At 45.0% G+C, this 21,980-nt stretch overlaps 1 protein-coding gene and 1 long non-coding RNA gene across 3 annotated transcripts in view; one reads left to right on the forward strand and one right to left on the reverse strand.

Moving 5' to 3' along the window:
* The window catches only part of LOC148033956 (cilia- and flagella-associated protein 70-like), a 173,696-nt gene that overhangs the window by 102,483 nt on the left and 49,233 nt on the right, over window positions 1–21,980 (forward strand). The gene's annotated exons all lie outside the window — the stretch shown is intronic.
* The window catches only part of LOC148033957 (uncharacterized), an 88,567-nt gene that overhangs the window by 12,579 nt on the left and 54,008 nt on the right, over window positions 1–21,980 (reverse strand). The window lies entirely within an intron of this gene.

The following is a 21,980-nucleotide window of genomic DNA, read 5'->3' on the forward strand; positions in this document are numbered from 1 at the left end:
CTCATGCTCAAGTAGCATGGATGACATGTGAAGAAAACTGACAAGAGTCGTAGATGTCTGCGCCCGTAAAGCGTTCCCCACTCCATCAAATTCCCGAGGAAGCTTGTAGAGTACCGTACCAACAAGATGTGCCTCTGATAGGGCAGACTGCATAGTACGAAGATGGTCTTGGAGTTGGCTAACACGAACTAGGAAGGATTGAATCGTATCTTTGGATTCAAACTTCAGTTGCTAGAGCTGGCCATATAGAGTAACGACCCTCATGGTGGAAGGAGCCTCGTACATCAACTGTAACTTAGACCATACGTCTGAAGCTGTCATACAAGAGGTGACCGCCAATAGGACTTCTTTGGAAATACATCGAAGTAATGCTGAATAAGCACAGGCATCATCCGAATCCCATGTAAGCACAGCCTCCTCATGGTTGTCTTCATCAAAATCAGATGGAACTAGAGAAGGTTGTCAAGGACGTGCCATAGCTCCATTAACCACGTACCATAACCGCTTCTGAATAAACCAAGCCTTCATCACCACACTCCACGTGTAATAATTAGGTCCATGGAGCTTGTCATCAGTGGATGTGCATGGAGGAGTCATCTGGAGAGGATTCAGAAAAGAAGTAGAGAAAAGAAGGGATTGGGAGAAGAAACACAACCAAACCACGAGCACAGACTGCAAAAAGCAAGAGTTCACATGCAGTATAACCCAAAATCTAATCAAAATAAGCCAAAATCTGCTGCACAAAGTCAAAAAATCAGTCAAAAACTATCAAAAATAGCAAAAACGGCCTAATGATGTAAGTGCCCAGCCAGGAGGAGATGCAGATATACTAAAACGCAGGCTGAAATGAAGGCGGAGGCTGTACGGATGCTGACTGCAGCAAAAAACATAGGCAAAACTGGTCACCTGATTGGAGCAACAGCTGCCTAATCAGCAAGAGGGAAAACAGTCCTGAAATCAGCAATAAAACACAGCAGAAACACAAAACCTGAAAACTGATACCATGTCAGAAGTGGTGCAGCAATGGAAGCATAAACAACATGCTGAAATAAACTGCTGAAACACAAGACAAGAAAAAATAAACACAAATACAAATGAGAACTCAGATGTATGCCCGGGAAACAGAATCCATATCGAACATGAGACAACAACAAACAACAGTGAGCCATTGGCTGTGTGGGCACCTTGGCACCGGCTCCTCTCTCCTCAGAAGAATCCACAAATGATGGCTGAAGTACATGAAGAGGAGGAGCCCCATCAATATATAGGTATAAAATGGAGGGAGCATTAAATGCAGTTGGCCAGTATTTAATGCTGGTTGGCCAGCATTAAATGCTCCCTAGCTCTAGAAAGGGCACCAGAAAATGCCAGAAAAAATACTATAAAAAGGCTATAGCCTCTGCATCACAGACTCATACCTAAGTTTACTATTCTGCTAACAAAGATGTTATCTCATTCAACACCCATCAACTTCCTAAGGAAGGCAAAATGCTCCGTTAAGAGACTTTTACTAAGTAGATCTGCACAATTTTGGTTAGTTGAGATCTTGAAAAGCTCATTGGACTTGTCCTCCACGACCTCTCTAATAAAGTGGTAATGCATCTCAATGTGCTTCATCTTCTCATGGAAGACCGGATTCTTAGTCAATTGAATAGCACTCATAGAATTTGAATGTAGTGTAGGGACCACATCGGTAATGTCAAGATTTGCAACCAAATGGCCTAACGGGAGAGCTGCAAGCCTTAGTGGCTACAACATACTCTGCCTCTGTAGTAGATTGGGCCGTGTATTTCTGTACCTTGGACATCCTAGAAACAACACCTCCAATAAAGATGAAGATATAGCTAGAGGTGGACTTCTGACTATTCGCATGCCTTGCATAATCAGAGTCGGTGTCCCCCATGACTCTCGTATCATGGCCACCATAATAGATGCATATAGCTGCTGTGCCCTTCAGGTATCTTATGATACCCTTAACAGCATCCCAATGCCGTCGACTAGGTATACCCATATAGTGTGCCACAACTTCCACTGCAAATGCTACGTTAGGACAAGTGGTTATCATGGTATGCATCAAACTAGCCACTACGAATACGTAAGGGATCTTGGCCATCTTGGCCTTCTACTCATCAAACTCCGGACAATTGGTCTAACTGACCCTCACATGAGAAGGTAATGAACAAACAATAGGCTTAACGTCCCATAGATGAAACCGTTCAAGGACCTTCTAGATGTACTCCTTTTGTAACAAGTAAAGGAGTCCCTTAGAGCAATCGCGCGTAATGCGCATCCCAAGAATATGTGAGGTCTACCCCATGTCCTTTATCTCAAAGCTCTTCTTGAGCTGACCTTTCAAGGTATCTAGTTCATTATGAGCACTCTCAGCAATCAACATATCACCCACATAGAGGATCAAAATCATAAGGCTATCATTACGAGCCTACTTCCTGTTTAAACACGGATCCATATCACTACGGGAATATCCCTGTGAATGCATAAAAGTATCAAACTTGTGGTACCATTGCCTAGGTGCCTACTTAAGGCCATAAAGACTCTTTCTCAATCTGCATACTAGGTGGTCCCTACCAGGTTCTGCAAAGCCCTTAGGTTGCTCCATGTAAATTGTCATGCAAGTACTCGTGAAGAAAAGTTGTCTTAACATTCATCTGATAAAGATCCAAGTCAACCTGAGCGACCAAAGCCAGTACCAAGCATAGGGTAGTAATCTTCACAACAGGAGAAAAGACTTCATCAAAGTCCACACCATGCTTCTGCTTAAAACCTTTAGTAACCAATCTAGCCTTGTATGCCGGCTTGGGGCGTCCAGGGGTACTTTTCAACTTGTATACCCACTTGCATAGCAAAGCATACTTTCCACTAGGCAAAGGAATCAAATCTTATGTATTATTTTTCTGCAATGAGGTATACTCTGACTGCATGGCCCTCTCCCAAGAATGATTTATCACCTTTGCACATGGCCTCATTGTAAGTAAGAGGCTCACCAACATCCACTACTATAACATAATCCATAGAGGGCGCAAAACGCTTAGGCTGTCGTCTATCTCTAGTAGACTACCTCAAGACAACAGGTTGTGGAGCTTATACATCTTGTGAAGCATCAAAGACCTAGGCCACTTGAGCATCAACCGCTGCTACAGGCTGTCTAGCCAGCTGTACATTAGTAGGAGGCTCCTCCTGAAACATCACCCTACGTACCTCAACGATGTGCTTAGGCTGCTTACGAATCTTCTCCTCATGGAAAATAACATCATGGTTGTGGATAACTTTCCAAGCCTACGGATCCCATAGGCGATAACCCATCTCACTTGTATCCCCATAACCAAAAAAGATGCATTTCCCAGACTTAGGATCTAGTTTATCATGCTTGTCCTTGGAAACATTGCAGAAAGCCTCACAACCAAAGACACAAAAATGAGCATACGAGAAAGGTTTTCTAGACCATGTCTTCTCTGCAACTTGATAGTCAAGAGCAGTATATGGGGACCGATTTATCAAGTGTATGGAAGTAGTAATTGCCTTAGCCCAAAAATGTTGTGGTAAGCCTGCCTAGCTAAGCATACTGTGGGCTCGCTCCTAAATTGTCCTATTCATGCACTTAGCCATACCATTTTGGAGTGGGATGTACAATGCGGTCAACTAACACTTAAACCCCTCTTGTTACAAAACTACTCAAAGGCTTTAGAGATATACTCACCCCTATTATCCGACCTTAGAAATTTTAGCCTATACCCTAACTGGTTCTCAACCAAAGCAAGCCAACGTTGAAATGTAGCTAAGATTTCTGATTTCTGCTTAATAGGGTATGCCCAAACCTTATGTGTATAGTCATTAATGAAGATAACGAAATACTTCGCACTACCTAATGACTTGTAGAGCATGGGACCACATACATTCAAATGCACATATATTCAAATGCACAAAAGCCAAAGGCTCACCCATGCATGTCATACTAGACTTTTTATGCATATTACATGTTTGCCTGCTATATAAACAATGATCACAAGACTCAAAGAGCTTATAGTTAAGGAGTGGAAGATACTACAAACGGGTAAGCATTTTCATTCCTTTCAAGGACATGCGCCCAAGGCGATGATGCCAAAGAGATACATATGGAACTGCATCCACTGTCAAAACATAGTTAATTGACCCAAATATAAGAAAGGGGTAAAGAGTATTGGACTTAGCACCATGTGCAATGACAAGATTCCCACCAAAGGAGACAACATAGCTTGCATCAGCTAGAGTGCTAGTAGAGATAAGGCTCTTCATGAGAGCCGATACATAACATACATCATGAAGAGTGAACGCGTTACCTGAACCAAACTGCAGCTAGATATCACCAATACCAATGATCTCTAATGCTAGGTCATTACCCAAATGGACAGATCCAGTCATATTGTGATAGGAGTGAAACCACTCACTATGAGGGGCCACATGAAAGGAAGCCCTTGAATCTATTAGCCAACATTGAGTATATCAGTCAGCTGTAAAGTATCAAGAGAATAAGCTGCAAGTATGAAATCATAATCAGAATTGGTCTGCATGACATTAATCACTTCAATCTTAATATTGGACTTGTTAGGGACACTGCTGCGATCATCATTTTTGTCTTGTACTTTACCCTTGCCCTTTTCTTTGCACTTGTCCTCGCACATTTTATACCACTGTGGTTGAATATGTCCTACTTTCCCACAGTGAGGACTTATGGCCACGGGACTTATTGCGAGATTGTCCACATGATTTAAGAACAAGATTGATTGGAGTCTTTTCCATGGCGGTCATTACCGCTCCTATCTTTATTGTCTCTAAGTGTCAAAGCATGAGAGGTGCGGAAAGCATTGACATTCTTTCTGTTAACCTCTTCATTCAAGTGTGCACCCTCTGCATCTTGCAACTTTAGCCCATTAGTAGGTATGCTTACACACATAGCAGTACGAAATATATCCCATGATTCAGGTAGTGTAACCAAGAGGAACAAAGGGGGAAGATTAACCTTGAATTCAATCCCGTGCAAAGACAAAATAGCTGAGAATAGAATGAAACTCATTTAAGTGGGCAGACATAGAAGTGCCCTCTTTGATGTGAAGGTCCTTGAGTTGCTTTAGCCAATACATCTGAGAACTGGGGCTTTGCTTGTCATAAACGTTGCAAATCTTATCCCATAAGTCCCATGCGGACTGCCCATCAGAGACAACATTATAGAAAACCTGCTTAGAGAGGGACAAAATGATGGACTTACATAGCTCATCCAATTGAGATCAATCCTTTGCATCAATACGTTTGGGCTTAACACCCTCATGTTTCACAAGCTTGACTGCATTTTCTGCTCTAAAACTTGCAAGATTTGGGCCTTCCAATAGTTGTAGTTGGTGCCATCCAACTTGTCGATATTGAAGATAGCACTATCATTAGAACCACCAGCCATAATGAGACCAAGAAAATGCACAAAAGGGCAAAACAGGTTACTGTAATAACCTGCGAATCAGCTCCAAAACGATTGCTAGATCAAACTGAAAACAAGGGGTACTGACCAAGTAATGAGCTTTCCACAAACTCAATGCAAAAGACTGTCAAATAGAGGTGACTGCTTGAATAAACAATGCAGTAAACTGCAATTACAACATGCTGAAAATGAAGTACAGTAGGAAGAAATCAATGCCAAAGAGGGGTAATCATGGATACAAGACAAACTGCAACGGCCAAGGAATAGCTGCAACTGGCAGTGAGTGAATATGCGGTTGGTACCAAGAATCAATGTATTAGAGACGAGGCAATTTGCAGGTCAGGATACCCTAAGTTAATAAGAATAGGGCAAGGGCACTGCAGGTCAGAGGCCCAGGGTGTAGTCCCCCAGGTCTCGTGACCTTAGGGATATGACAAGGACTCAAAAAAACTGATTACAATGGGGTGCTCATGCTCAATAGACTAGCTGGAGCTGATGCAAAGTCACAACTACATTATATATACAAGCCTCTCAAGGCGGTCTGGGAGGGATGGGGGCAAGAAGCCATGGTAGGGGGGGGGGGGGGGGTGTCAAAAGATGACGTACCAGCGAGACAGTAGGGTTGGCGGGGGGGAATACGGAGTGAACTCGGAAAACATGGAGAAGAGAAGAGAAGAGAGAAGAAACTTTGATGAATGGAATGATGAAGACCTAAATCATGGGGTGAATGTGATACAAGGGAACAAGAGTGCCGTAGCACAAGGAAGGTGATGAAGACAACCATGAACCATGAACCGCAATGTCCTCCTGAAGGGGTGTGAGGGTAGTGGAGAGGCTAGAGAGAAGAGGTGACAGGCTGAATGAATTAGCCGTGAGGAATGAATGAGAGAGTGGCTTATAAATAGGCACAGTCAGTCTAGGATGGGGCCCCTTTTTGGGACTGCAAACCCTAAACGCAAAACGCAGAAACGCAAAAATGCAAACTGCGGATGAAGAGTTTCTCAGCACCCCCTCTCAGGCCCAAAAAGGGGGAACAAGAGAAGAGTGAGGTGGAGATGCAATGCTACATGCAGTAGGTGCCACTTGGACAATGTCTCTCGTGGGGAAATTGTTCACTTGCCCAAGTGCCCTAGTATATAGATGATGAAAGCATGCAATGCATAGGAGGAATGTCGAACTTTGTGTGGTGCCGAGAACCATAAGTATATGCTTGTACTCAATCTTAGGAGGTGGCTCCATGTTGACCAAGTGACCAAGGCAAGAAGATGTAGAGGAGGAAGAAGATGCAGAGGATTCCTAAGATCCAAGATTTCCACCGGAAAGGGAACTTGCAGTAAAGACCAGTAGACAGAGTGAACTGGAGAAACCGAAACTCAACCTCGGGAGAGAAGCCACTAGCTCCGTGCATCCATGTTGGAAGGAATACAAAGGCCTCATCACCAAGTCACGGCTGAACCTCCGAGGTCCCGATCTAGGTGGTACGTGAAGATCCTGGGTATCAATAGAAGAGATGACTGGTCGAAGACAGCCACCCCAGGAAAGTAGACGATGGGTGAAGAACTTCATGTGGAGTAGGTTCCCCCTCTGAGGGGGGAGGCGGAGTGGTCCCCTGCCGAAGTCGAAGAAGAAGTAGATGTCCCCTCTGAGGGCAAAGAAATAACATCCCCCTTTGAATCCCTCTTTGAAGTACATAGGGAATCCAAAAACTCATGGATCGCGCACTCTGAAATGTCTAATGACGAAGGAAGTGCCGCCGGTTGTGCTAAAGAAGGTATCTGGGGTGCCAAAGAGCTCCCAGAGGTAGCCTCTCGAACCTGAGGAGTCGAGGGTGGGGAAGGGTGGGACTTAGAATGAGCATGAGATGGGCAATAGTCGTTGTATTTGTTGGTAAAGAAGCCATGGATACCAGAGTGTCTTGCTAAAGAAGAAAGAGGTGAACCACCACGAACCACGAACTGCAATGTCCGCCTCAAGGGGTGTGAGGGCAGTGTGAAACACGAACTGCAATGTCCACCTCAAGGGATGAGAGGGCAGTGGAAGGGCTGGAAGTGAGTTGCCAGTGGAAGGAGGATGCGACCAGCAGTAAGAGGTTGCAACCAGTAGAAAAACGCAGGTGAGGAGAAAGAAAAACTAAAAACGTAGGCAGGACAGCCTGGAGGAGAGAGAAAGACTAAAAACGCAAGCAGCAGGACTGTGATGACGTGGCAGGCTGTACGGCAGCAGGTCTGCACAGGAACAGTAGTCGCTTGGCTGGAATCAGCTCCAAACTACGTGAAGAAAGCTGGAAATTAGGTGCCAACTGATGGAGACAGCAATGGATAGCTTCGCCTAAGATGTCCTCCGTGAACAGGGTGTGTGCAACAAGCTGAAACACCTAAAATCTGCAAAAATGAGATTTTGATGCAACAGAAGAGGAAGATAAGTGGATGCCGAACCCGCCACCGGTCTTTGCCTTCACTGGAGTGGAGGATCTTTGCCGCTGTTTGAGCAGATCCAGCTCTGATACCATATCAAAAGATGATGTACCAGCAAGACAGTAGGGTTGGTGAGGAGGAACACGGAGTGAACTCGGCAAACATGGAGAAGAGAAGAGAAGAGAGAAGAAACTTTGATGAATGGAATGATGAAGACCTGAATCATGGAGTGAATGTGATACAAGGGAACAAGAGTGCCGTAGCACAAGGAAGGTGATGAAGACAACCACGAACCAAGAACCGCAATGTCCTCATGAAGGGGTGTGAGGGTAGTGGAAAGGCTGGAGAGAAGAGATGACGGATTGAATGAATCATCCGTGAGGAATGAATGACAGAGTGGCCTATAAATAGGCACAGTCAGTCTAGGATGACGCTCCTTTTTGGGGCTACAAGCCCTAAACGCAAAACGCAGAAATGCAAAAACACAAACTATGGGTAAAGGGTGAAGGGTTTCTCAAGGGGGGGGGGGGGGGGGGGGTATCGCCAACTGGGGCTGCTAGCTTGCATCACAAAGAATAGGTCCTGGCCGCCTCAAGTGCGCATGAAATGACAACGGAGCTCCTAATGAGCCTTGGACTCGCCCTGCACCTGGTCCCATCGGCCGCAGAGGGAGTGGATGATGGAGGTCCAAAGATTCGCTAAGGTCCCCTATATTGAGAGTCTCTCTCCGCCGAAAGCCATCTGACACCGCGCCTTCCAGATATGCCATCCAGTTAGACTCCCTATGATCTCCCATACCTCCAAGCGGTCTGCTGTGGGTTCCAGTACCTGGCTGATGGGCAGAGCCTTCAAACCGACCACTGCGCATGACCCTATCTCGATAATGAATATTGTGTCCCGCATCCCGGCCTCATACAGAAGGTGATGGCCCTGGCTGATTGCCTGCCAACAGAAAGTTTCCCATGAGATACATCCAAGGCTAGGTGCTATACGACGAAGGATGCGGCATGCTCCTCTCCACACGAGCTGCGCCTCCTCACATGACCAAAGACAGTGCTTTGGTTTTTCCAAAGGCTGCTGTGTGCAGCGCTTACAACCTCCCTCCTTCAGCATTTGGGCAAGCCAACTTCCCACCGCGAAGCCTCCATGTGCCACCAGCCATAAGAAATACGACACCCTCCTCGGCCTCCAGGTATCCCATAGGCGGCGCCAGAAGGTCCGTTGGAAAGGCTCTGTGATGCTGTCTCTCACATATACATGTGTAATGTGCACAAAAAAACAATATCTCCATACCCTATGTACTACACACACACACACACACACACACACACACATGCCTCACTGCGCGTAGGGGCAGATGGTGTGTGCGTTTTCTGTCAATCCGTGATGCTACAGCCAGGATGACAATGTCTTCTGGTTTCATGGCAGGTCATCAGTGTCTGCCAGTTTTGTGGTAGGCCAAATGTCTACAAGTCTCGTGGTTCTGAAGCTTGTCAGAGATGAGGCAGTTTGCAGGTCAGGTTATCTGCCCTAAGTTAACACGAACAGGGCAAGGCAGTGCAGGTCAGAGGTGCAGGGCGCAGTGCCCCAGGTCTCGTGACCTTAGGGATATGACGAGGCACAAGATGGTTAGTGCCCAGTGGGCAGACAGGTGGGTTTTCTCTCTGCAGGTCGTGATCACAACCCTCTCTTCCCCCCCCCCCCCCCCCCCCCCCCCCCTCCCTCTCTCTCTCTCTCACACATATATGTGTAATGTGCATGAAGAAACAGTATCTCCATACCCTATGCACACACCCACACACCCCCCCCCCCCAAAGGAAGAAAAGAGAGAAGGAAAAAAAGAAAAAAGGGAGAAAAATAAAGAAAGAAAGAAAAAAAGGAAGGAAAATAAAATAAAGGGAGAAGAAAAAAAAAAGAGAAAAAAGAAATAAAGAAGGAAAAAGTAAAAACAAAAAGAAAAACTCTAACCGATAGACTGCCCTGCCCTCCCTACCCTTGACCTGCCCCTATGCTTCCTTGCCGTACCCTGACCTGCCCCTATGATTCCTTGCCGTACCCTGACCTGCCCGCCACCTGCCTCATCACTTGACCCCACCCCACCCCACCTCCACCCTGCCTTGCTACCCCCGCCTTGCCCTTTTCCCTCAACTTGCCCACCCCCACCCTCTCGCCCTTGCCTTCCACCCACACACCCAGCCCCCCACACCACCCTCGCCCCACTATCCCACCCTAGCCTATCCTCACCTCGCTAAACCACCCTTGTGACCCACCCCACCCTGCCCCCGCTTGACATCCCCGCCTTGTCCCCTTCAACCCACCCCATTATCACTGTTCGAATTCGGCAGTTGCAAGCCACGCCCTGCCCTTAGGGGGGGGGGGAAGAGAGGGGGAAAGAAGAAGAAGAAGAAGAATAAGAAAGAGAAGGAAAACAAGACGAAGTAAAAGCAATAGCAATATCAACCAAAAAAAAAAGAGTAGCAATAGCAAGTTCATTTTATACTGCCATGGAGTCATCAATGAGCCCCATCGCACTATCTATAGAGCCGTTTGAGGCACTCAATCTCAATGTAGTTCCCATGTTATCAATGTTACTACTAGTAGTCTCTTTAGGGCCGTTGACATGGCCCCGACCTACACTTTCCATGGCACTTCCCATAGGTCACATGGTCTTTGCCACTTCTCCACACACCTACGCCACTATTGAGCACGTTCATTCTGCAAGCATAGTCGGCATGGGCCCTTCTCTTCAACTCCGATATTCGTCCCACCTTGTCCCATTGGCCCAACACAAAATCTCTTGGGTGCCCTCTCTCAAAATCCTCCCCGCACTTCAGCAGTCCCAAGATCTTCATTCCATCAAGATGACAATGAGGATAGCTTCTCCACGGATACTTCTACGAGCATAGGAGGCTGACACTGATGACAAGATGTATCCACCGTCTCACAATTAGCTTCATCAGACCCCCAAGAAAACCCCCCTTCACCGCAGGTACGCCAACCATCATCTTCATAGCAAACTTCCATCTATACATTTGTGGGTCACCCCCCACCTATTCTTTCCTCCATCCATCCCCGCTACGCTGCTGCTTTTTCAATTTCCCAGCTTTATGTCCTCACCTCTAAACTTCCCTCTCTTGATGAAAATCTTTGCAAATCCTACATACATAAGCATCTTCAATTCCCCAAAGGTCAAAAGCTTGATTTTGATACCGTCACCACAAGAAACCATTAGCCGATAATCGGCTTCGTCACATTAATATCGCTGATCCAGCCATTCATAGGCATGTACATCTCCTCCTTAAAATCCCACCTCTTCTACTCTTCTACTCTACCACTTCTTTCACTACTACCTTTATTTTCGCCCCACACCTTCTCCTCCCACACCCTTTAGAGCTACCCAAGCTCAAGAAGGCTTCTATCATCTTTCAACAACCAAATCCTATCCTTGGGCAACTTTTCTTGCATGGTCACTCCAAGAAAGGCTCAAATGAGCTCGACAAAATGAAAAAAGTAACTCAAAAAGTACTTTTTCTTCTGCTCACTTTTTTGCTTATATTATAACACCTCTCTTCCATACCACCATCTATCTCTAGCCCCTCTTCTTCTAAAACCAAAAAGTCCAAATATCACCCCTAAGTCCTCACAAGCGCAAGTCCAAACGCACAAAGAAGGCCCAAACCAGCACAACTACTTCCACTACTTCACCTGTGATCATCCTCCCACCTCCCTCACCTCCACCACCCCTCTCACCATCTACTTTCCCTTTTCGCTCTTCAACCCTGACTTCTAATCTCCTAGACTTCTCTCCCCTCTTTCCTAGGCCTTCCTTCCCAGTTCTCTTTGCTACATGCACCGTTACGCAACAACCACCCCTATATAGCCATACCTTACCATTGGTATAGATAATCCTGATTTGGTGATTTCTAGTACGTAAGGATTTTCATGGGGGCATATCTTTTCACATCTTGGGCCAGTAGGAGAGTACTGTACACACTCTGGATTGTAAGTGGATGGCGAGGCGCAACAAGGCTACAGAGTAGTAGACCTGGATCTAAGAGACACTCAAAGAGTATCCCCCACCAAAAGAGGAAAGAAAATACATATTAGCTTTGATGCCTTTCTGAAGAGCAGGTGACCAGGGACGGAATGCAATCCAAGACCTGTTGTCTACCTCGTTGTACTCTTGTTGAGCTTGTGTCCTGCTGAAAAAGCTATTTGTAGTAGTCAATGGCAATCTCCAACACCTTATCTGGGCCAGAGCGAATCCTCCCCTACTGATCACAACACGGAGGCTATGAATCTGGTCTCTTGAGGTGCGAGGCTGATGCACCTGAAAAAATTTCCTGCACATCGTGTCTCCCTTCCGTGCCCAAAAAGCTGTTGAGATACGGAAGGAGAACTTAGAGCGCCTGTCCTCAAGGCCAGTGAGGGTTACCCGTGCGCACACCTCCTGTGCGTGTGGAGAGTGGGAGCCCCTGGTGCCTCCTAGAGAAGTCTTTGCATGGCAGCTAGGTCTCGTCGGAGTGCTCTCTCCTCCTCCCAACTCTAGTGTCTGGCCTATAGGGCTGTCTCCTGCTGGCAGATCCTGCTTTACTCAAGTAAGGCCTCTGCAACCTCCTCTGCGATCCGGTACCCCCTAGCTCACTCCCTAGTCCAGAGCTGCTCAATGTGCCTCCTCACCTCCTCTCTTCTAAAGATCGAGTCTGGGATCCAACAGGATCGCATGCCATGGGCTGAAGTGGGAGCATCAAGAGTGAGGAGAACCGGGCAATGATCAGACAAAGTGGTACCAGCCAATTGCCCTACCTGGCCTCCGTGAGAGCACCCCCATTGTCCCACATAGAACCTGTCCAGCCGCTCCAGAAGAGCTTTGCCCAACCGCCTGTATCCCCAAGAGAAGTCCAGCGACCTCTCCCTCCTATGGAAAGCTGGGTCCCGCCAAGCATCACGTGCTCCTACTATGAGGAGGAAGACCTCCCATGCCTCCTGCTCCCCCCTTGCCATACCCTAGTAATCTCTACCTCTGCCCTGCTGGTCCTCTAAGCGCTCCAAGTTGTTGAAGTCTCCTCCAACAATCCAAAAGTCCACCTCTAGAAGTCTTGTTGCGATCTCCACCCAGAACCTGCTACATGCCCTAACCTCAATAGGAGCATAAACATTGAGGGCTCCAAGGCATGAGTCCCCTATATCCAGTCTGATCCATAGGACCTTCCCTGCCACAATCGTCTCGTGGTCTCATACACAGGTGGTGAGGCTCAGACCAATAGAGATGCATACGCCTCCACTCTTGCTGTGGGCACCGATGGAGTACTCCCAATAGGTATGTGAGCTGCCTGGAAGTACCTTCCCTACCCGATGGGCCTGGGAGGGGGTGAGCTTGTGCTCCTGAATAAGTAAGATGTCGATCCGTCTAGCAAGAGCAGGCTATAGCTCCTGCCGAACAATCAATTTCCTAGAACCACGTGCCCCACTGTAGTGGAGATTGTTCAATTCCAAGATGCTAGGTGTAGACTCATGGGGAAACCTATGACTAGTAGAACAAGCATCTATTCAGTGTGGATGCTGCTGATGAAGAGGAAGAGCTATGGGACATACGAATGCGCTTAGGCGTAGGCTTGGAGGGTGAACTCTGTTTCCCTATGGTGGCTTTCGGGCGGGACCATGGGGGTGATAGATGCTCCAGGCGGTACCACCAAGGCGTCTATCAACCAAGCTGAGAGGTGTGACTCTGTACACTGGTAGAAGCGGGCAGCCTATGCGAGGGGCCACTCAATCACATCCATCGGTAAACTCCACTATGGAGGGGCTCAAAAAATAATGCTTGGATGTGGGACCTCGGCTCCAACTCACTAGTTAATGTCCATCATGCACCCTGGCCACTGCTGGGAAAAAAGTGCTAGTCCTCCTTCTCCCATCCATTGGGAGATGTGGTCTGCAACCTGGCCCCTCACCTCCTCTATTTGTGTCATCATCTAGTCTCCTGAGTGAGAGGTTTAAAAGAAGAAAGCATAGTTTGGTCCATTCAGTGATGCTAGTAAATGGACCTTGCCACTCCTTGACTTGCGGACCACGAAGATTCCCACCTTCAGAGGTAGTGAAAACTCTGTACGCTCCGCAACTCTCAAATAAGACCACAGATCTTTGTGGAAAATCTTCTGGGGGAGCAATTGCACCTATTGAGGGAAGGTGTGATGGGCGGCTGGACCAGATGAGCTGGTTTTAGGACTGCATATACGGTGACAATGGGACTTACACCTTTCAGGTCAGTATATGGATAAGAGGCTATAGTGCCTATGGAGTTTGTGGTTCCAAGCTTTAGAGTTGCTATTGAACATAAGTTGGATCCTGAAGATTCAGTGCAGTACGGGTTGGAATAGCTCCTAAAACTGGAGGAAGACAGGGTGTTAGCTGCCTATGTTTCAAGAATTACGCAGCAGCGGAGATAAGCTTGAGTGAACAGACACATTAAAAAGAAAATTTTTGAGGAAAGAGACTAGGTAGTGGTTTATAATTCCTGCCTTGGCGAATTTCCTAGTAAGCTAAAGATTCGATATGCGGGGTCATTTATAATTTTTAAGGATATTGGTTAGGGTACATTTTTGTTGAAACATTTGCAGGGTAATATTTTGAAGCCTACATTACAGTATATGGCTTTAGGCTTAAAAGGCTGGTCCAACCATATTATTCAGTTGTTCATTTAATCATTCCAAATTGGAAAAAAGAATTAGTTAGTGACAATTATGTGTGAAAGGTCACATGCACATGATCATGATGTAACATCTCGCACAAACAAGGTTAGACTCCAAGAAAACTTGGACTTTTGTATTCGAATGGAGAAGAGCACCGAGTCTTTTATTTTCTCATCTCTCTCCATCGTTTTGTTTGTCTTGACTTGCAGCAGTTGCCACCATGACCCACACAAGGCATTCTTCAGCCCATAAGTTATCTTTGCAGAAGCATGCTCGGCTGGAGGAGGAGGAAGAGCAGTATGATGCCATAGATGACGACAAGTCTAAGCAGCCGATGGATGAAGAGGCTGCACCAATGCATGTTGCTCACCTCTTAAGTCCGAGTGCTATCGATACACCTTTTGTTGATTCGACTTTGCATCTTAATGTTGAAACAGAGGTTCATCACTTGTGGTTGGAGAAGATAGGGCTGTATGCATATGCCTTGGGATCGATGGGCTGCAAATGTGCATGCTTCATTGTAATGGATGTTTTAAGGGAGTTGAATGGGAAAATTGCTGGTTGTGTTGAGTTGACTACAGCAGTAGTCAGTCATGTTTTTTCTCTTCCCATGAATAGTAACCCAACATCACGGCAGTGTTCCGAAGAACAAATGCAGCAGGCATTTGGGGACCTTGCTGGACCGAGGAATGTATATGTGCTGAAGCTCATTGATGGGGTTCGCAAGTTGCAGTTAAGACGGTTTATGGAGAGTTTCATGATGTTTATCAAGACCGACTGTATTGCTTGGGATACTTATGGCATTATCCATTATGCTGAGCATTTGGGATGCCAAATTGGGCTGGTCTCATGTATGACAGGTTAATGGCTAAGATCAAGGTCTCAAAATTTAAGAAAGTTTTCCACAAATCTAGGATGGGTTGTTTTTTGGCAGGATTGTATGAATTGTCAAATAATGTAGGGGAGGCAGATGCCAAAATTGATGGTTCTCATCATGTTAAAGATGCCAATGATGTTGATATTTTGTTTGCCGGTGATCCAGATAAGCAAGCTATTTATTGGGATTTGGTGCAAGTGGGCTATGTTGAGGCATATGCAAAATAGGTTGCTTCAACATTACTCAAAGTGGAGAATAAGGATGCATGTCTTGATGATGCACTCAATTTTGGAAAACAGGGTAATGTTGATACCTCTAAATTTGCAGGTAATATCTATGCAAAGAAGCAAAAGATTGGATAAATATGGCTTCATGAAAGGCATCAATCAGAGGATAAGCCATAGAATGTTTCGGTTGATGCTCAGGTCCATATGAGGGATACATTGCTGAAAGCTCATGGAGCTACTCATGTGGTAGATGCTCCATCTACTTCTGTGCATTTAGGGGTAGATGGGTTTACTGTTAGTAATGTTGTAGATGCTATGGCTGTTATGCAGAAAGTTATGTTGTATTTTAAGCAATACGATCAGGAAAATTCAGGGATTACAGACAAGGCTCAAAAATTGCAGGATCAGATGCATGCTGAGCAGATGAAGTCTGAAGTGTTGTCTCGGCAAGTGCAGCAGAAACAGGCCGATGATGATTCTTTGCTTTCACAACATCAGGCTAAAATTGCAGAGATGCAGCAGATTATAGACAATAATAAGATCTTTGTGGTTTTGTTTCAGAGATGGATGGATGAGCTTAGGTCCAAATACTTGGATGAATTGTAGAAATTTGTGGACATGCATGGGAAATTACAAGTTGAGCATAAACTGTTGTTGGAAAGATTTCATCCCTTGTAGGTAGTTGAGTAGCTGATATTACAGAATTTAGAGGTGGATGTTGATGCCTTTGTGATTCTTAAATCTGAATTTCAGGATATTCATGATGCTTGAGATGAAAAATGCATGGAAGATTTTTGCACAGAACTTGGATGTCATGATCTCTAGGCCTTATAATATGTTTAAGGATGTTTTTGTTTCAGTGGAGCAGTATGTTGAGATTCATAAAATAGGGGCATTGACTCAGCCGGTATCTATGTTGGAAACTAAATGTAGGGATTTGGAGTTAAAATTACAGGATGCTTTGGAGGCAAAGAGAGACAATGAGGATTATGTAGCTACTTTGCTGCAGTAGAAGCATTTTAATGAGGTTAATGACAATGATGTGGTTCAGGAAGTGATTCATGAAGTTCATGAGGGGTTCAGTGCTATGGATCATGACACTGTGGCAGTTCATGGTGTTGATGATTCAATTTTGTAGATGTCTACTTGCATGGAACTTGTCCTTTATGTTTCTAGAGCTTCTTAGTTTTATCCTTGATGTACTTTTTTGTTTTCTCCATGATATATCTTAGTGCATTTCACTGACTCTTAGAGCCAATTATGCAAATGCACCAGAGAGTTGTGAGTATCCTAGAGGGGCTCTACTCACTACTGCTTAGTGTGGTTTGTCAAGGGGTGCAAGGCCTCTGGCAATGCATAACTGTATTCTCTGAGTTACTCTTTATCATAGTTAGTTTTCATGTTTTTAGATAGTTAGCTACATGCTTGTGGGTTCAGGTCCTGATTGTGGGCTCTACTCATTGCTGCTCAGTGTGGCTTGTCAAGGGGTGCAAGGCCTCTTGCAAGGCATAACTGTATTCTTTGAGTTACTCTTTATCATAGTTAGTTTTCATGTTTTTAGATAGTTAGCTACATTGCTTGTGGGTTTAGGTCCTGATTGTCCCAATTATCCACCGGGTTGTGCCAGGTGTTAGAGCTTGAATTCCATCATCTGTTTAGTACTATTTCAATATCTTAGTACTTCTATGCATGTAGGCTTTTGGGATCAACATGTGTAAAGTGACATTATCTTTCATATGATGCTTCACCTGAAAGTCAGGCGCGCAGGTCCAAAAAACGTTAGGAAGTTGTATTCAATCAGATGTTATATGATCAAGAATGATATATTCTTCAGGACAGCGCCATGAGATGGTTGTTGATGTTGATCCTACTTATATGTGTTTGTTTCCTGAATATTTATGTTGTCTACTTTGAGTTATGTGATCAGGAGTAGTCGTAATGGCTATAAACTGTCATCTTTCAGGAGAATGGTGTCACATGAATAATCATAATACGTATTTCTTGTCTGTCTATCGTTCGTGAATATTAAATTATGATAATGGCTATATATGGATTTAGAAAGCTAGTTGTTGTTGTAGTACTATTTTTAGGCAGATTGATGTATCCCGTATTCCTATTCTGGTCTTGAGAGGCCATAACACTACTCCTTCAGTTATATAGGAACCAACTATAAGTCACCTTAAGAGACCTAGTTTGGTATGAGCATAGATTTGAAGAAAACTCTATAATCATAGATGTTCTACAAGATAATCCTTCATCCTATGTTTCATTTGAGTATGAGTTTTGTGCTTCCCATTCACCTTCACATTTCTCGCCCTTCCCTTCCACTTTCCATTCACATTTATTCATCTATATTCAATCTAGATCCTTACTTTAGACCTGCAATAGGTTATCCTATCTAATCTCATGTTGCTTTGATGTACATTTAGATTTTAGGCCATCACTAGACACTCAAAGGTGTACCACTTTGCACTCTAGTGCTTTTGTTGCTTGAGTGCCACCCATGCACTATGCATCTTCTTCATATATGCAAGTACGTCACTCTCTTTCCTCTAGTCTTGTTGTGTGGGGAATTCCCCTCCTTGCACACTCTACCACCATCCCCGATTCCTCAAACACATAAAATTTAACATAGCATCCAAAGCATCTCAAAATGAAAAATCTAGTATATAGGTTTCTTTCTTGATCCTTTCATGCTAGGTTTTGTATTTCAGTTATTAGGACTAACATCACAAGTATATTATGAGTCCTACCTTGGTTAAAGGTTTGGTTTTTCAATTCCTATCTTGGTTTGCCTCTATCAGCATGGAGATGAAGATAGTATCTTCTCTCTTGAGATCGGACCTTAGGTATCCTTCTTCTCTTGGTATCCGTCTTTCTTTCCTTTCAATTGAGTGCTTTTCTCATTTAACCATCATTTACTACACTCCTAGTTTATTTTTCTCATTTAGCCATCATTTATTACACTCATAATTTGTTTATTTTTTCAGTTAGGTGGACTGCCACCATTAATGGTTGTGCCTTTGCATTCTTGACTGGCATAGGAGTCATCTCGGGAGATTGAGTTTGAGGCATGCCTATGTCACTTAGTTAGCATTGGAGCCATCTCCTGAGATTGAGTATGGTCCCATCCCAATTGCCTTGGTGGCTACCACTCCTCCAATCAGGGAGCATCAAGTCTTTCTTATTCATCCAGTAGATCCATTTTCCTGGTGAATTTCTATCTTGGCATTTCTTAACCAGCACTAGAGCCCTCTCCTGAGGTTGAGATCTAGGCTTGCCTACGCCACTTGGTCAACACAAGAGCCCTCTTCTAAGATCAAGTATGGGCATGTTCCATGTGCCAGGCGACTAATTCTCATTTGGCTATTTTGGTTAAGGGGTGTTAGATCTCCCTTCATCATCAATTTGATCCTTCATCATGGTTCTCAGCACTACATAAAGACCAACATCATGTTCCTCTCTCTCCTTTGGCATCAACATCCACGATTAAGAAGGGGTTCCTATCCTTCACTTGGTACATATACAAGTTTTGGCATTTGTCTTCGACATCAAACTTCCTTCCCTGTTGTACCTACCCTTTGTATTACATCATCATCATTATCTTTGTAAATGGGCACTTCAGCAAGTGAACAATTTCCTCACAAGTGACACTATCCAAGTAGCACTTTGTTGCATGCACATTCTCATCATATAGCATTGATCTATGCATCTCATTGCGTATGGGTGGTCGGGATAGCTTGTTTATTTTATCACGTGTTGGATCCGACCATCCCTTTCTTTTCTCCCATAGGCACAATTACTCCAAAGAAAAAAAAATCAAAGTGGTTCCATTGCCTTTGCAGGTCTTGGTAGGCCACTAGGCAATCGATGAGTACCCTTTGTCTGATGCCTTGGTCTCTCTAGGATGACCCTTTGGGCTCCCAAGCTAAGATAATCGTTGCCTCTATAGTCTTGCTAGGCCACGAGGCAACCAATGTGCATCCTTTCTTTGATGCACTAGCTACTTTGGGGTGGGATGCCTTAGAATGATTATGGGCTTGAGATATGCTTGTAGGCCCTTTCTTGTTCCAGTTTGGGTGTGAGAGGGGGTGTTGAGCTAACGAATGCATTAGAAACTGATAAGCCCATTTAAATAGCCCCAAAACATGATTATTACCTAAAGTTTCATTAGATGACCGCTTTTCTAGTGAGCGTCTGTGTCCCATAAGTGAAACCCTAATTTGGGAGGATCCACTCATCTAGAAATGGAAAAGCTGCCCACCACTCAGTCTCATCCCTTGTTCTCTGCCTCTCCCTCTACCTAACACCATCACCGGTATTGGTCGGTAGTCCATAAGGACTGCATTGCCTTCTTCATAAGTATCCTCAATTGCAAGGTGCAGGGAATTCACAAGTTGGGTGGTGAGGCTAACTAAGGGGGAATTCGGATCTAGCTCCATGATGTGGTTGTATACCTTTGTTGAGTAGAAACGCGGTGTCTCTCAAGTGAAATGGCGGCAAGGGTAATGAGGTACCTGAGCAGTGGTGTGATGAGCAAGGGGGCATCCAACAATCATGAAGGCAAGGTATGCATGGTCTAAGGAGACACACATGGGAAAGCAAAGACAAAAGTTTTGGATCTATGGCATCAATGAGGGAGGTCCAAGCACATAAACCACTATGGTGGCCTCTCTCCCACTAAGCTAGAAGTGGGTACCCCAGAATGCGGCTGGTGACATCATCCCTGGAAGGTGTTGTGATGAGCAAGGGGGCATCCAACAATCATGAAGGTAGGGTATGCATGTTTTGAGGCAACACCAGTGGGTTTGGGTGGAGATAAAGAAGTCTTGGATCTTTGGTATCAATGAGGGAGGGGCATGAGCACATAATCCACTATGCTGGTCCCTCTCCCACTAAGTTGGAAATAAGTGTCTTGTAGAACGGGGCTGATATGCAAGGCCATTATAAATGAAAATGAAATGAAATGGAAACTTGTGAAAACTAAGTCTACGAAGGAAAATAATAATTGATGAGTAAAAGGATGTGGTACAATCCTCTCTCAAGGACTAAATCTATTGGCATCACAAGGTCGGTTTGGCCTCCAGTATCCATCTTATGGGCTGCTGTAGTATCTGCTCCATGTTGGGGGTAAGGTGTCTTGATAGGCGTCTGCTATAGTAGGTGATGATGGCATGGATCTACTAGTTGCAAGGGCAGGGTGGTCATCTCCTAGGGGTCAGCATCTCACCCTGTGGAGAGCTCAAGATTTCTTCATGGGTTTGGCCTAGGGGTACAAGTACCTATGAAGGTGAGGGATGCTAGCTATTCTACAATATTGCTAAAAGAAGTCTGTTAGGGCTCTTTGTGTAGGTGGATCCGAGGAGCTTTCTCCTATGCCTCTTCCTATGCTGTTGAAGCTCTAGGAGCAATATCCCAAGCATCTCTGTCCTCACACTCCCTGACCTGACATAGGGGACCAAAACCCTCCTAAAAGAGGTGGTATCTCTGTGCAATCTCATAGTACATTGTACATTGGCAAATCTAGTGCTCCTCTGACATGACCTCTATCCAAGAAAGCTGTCAAATGTGGTCCTTTACATTCTTGTGATGAGGTGTGGAGTTGACCAGTGACACATCTGAGGCCATGTGATAGGGGAGTTCCCATGAATGTTGGCCTTCTTATTAATTTATCCTCAGAGAGGTGAAGAAAATGTGTCTAACTGTAGCATCTCCCCACCATGCAGCTGCACTAGGCTCACTAAAGTCCTCTCAATGTCTAGTTATACAACGCCCATCCTTATCACCTGTTCCACTCTGAGTGGATGAGTGAAAGGTGAGGGCAATCAAGGCTATAGTTGAAAGTCGAAAGGTGGTAGAACATCTAGCCTGATCCAATGCAAGTTCAGTCACGTGTATCTGTGCATACCAGCAATGAGTGTCTCCATCCACAGCCAACTGTTTGGAGGATATAAGTGTCAAATAACAGCAGTGAGTGTCATGCTTTATGGCCACTTCTTTGGAGGATATAAGTGGTGAATGTGGATATCTCTGATGTGAGAGATCCCACAATCTATGAAGGAATGTCACCGCTTGAAGAGAGTCTCTGTGACAAGAGGGTGCTACACCTAGATCTGCTTTGAGGATCTCATGAATGACTAATGGATTGCTACAAATCATCCATTCTATTATAACGACCAATGGTCCTTATAATCATCCAGTCCATATGCGGCCAGCCATCATGGTAGTCTCTTTCGAGCCTCTAGTCTATCATGTCCCCCCCAATTGGCTCTGTCCTAGTGTAATAGAGGCTGGGTTGCCAAATCTCAG

This window comes from Lygodium microphyllum, chromosome 7 (genome assembly GCF_053477565.2).
Source record: "Lygodium microphyllum isolate KBCC chromosome 7, Lygodium_microphyllum_v1.1.10, whole genome shotgun sequence".
NCBI lineage: Eukaryota > Viridiplantae > Streptophyta > Polypodiopsida > Schizaeales > Lygodiaceae > Lygodium > Lygodium microphyllum.